This window comes from Penaeus monodon, chromosome 24 (genome assembly GCF_015228065.2).
Source record: "Penaeus monodon isolate SGIC_2016 chromosome 24, NSTDA_Pmon_1, whole genome shotgun sequence".
NCBI classification, from domain to species: domain Eukaryota; kingdom Metazoa; phylum Arthropoda; class Malacostraca; order Decapoda; family Penaeidae; genus Penaeus; species Penaeus monodon.
In genome coordinates, this window is record NC_051409.1 from 25324668 (window position 1) to 25325158 (window position 491).

The following is a 491-nucleotide window of genomic DNA, read 5'->3' on the forward strand; positions in this document are numbered from 1 at the left end:
AGCTACGTTCATGTCAACCACGGGGCACCGGTCAAGGAGGCAACCGAGGAGGAAGTGGAGGCGCAGGAGTCTTAGATATTGGGTCGAGGCGCAGAGGAGTCTTGGATCCGAGTCTTAGCTCTGCCTTAGACTCAGGTCTTAGACTCAAGTGTTTGAGGATCAGATCTCATGTGATACTGTCAACGGAATCCAGTAGAGGCTGCAGTCACAGGTACAGCTGATGTGACTGTAACTGCAGTGCTGACTGGCGTCTCCGAAGGACACGACAGGATGGAGATCAGGACAGGGAGGGAGATGGTGGAGCGTCTGCGATGTTCGGACGCCCATCTTGCCCTCCACAGCAGCGACCTTCTTCATTGTGAACATTGGAGACAATAAACCTTTCAAAGAATTTATCACTATTTCTCCAAACAAAACAACAAAAAGAAAAACTAGTTATATCAAGAGAAAATACAACTTTCTTTGATGGTTTGAAACGTAAAGATTACATT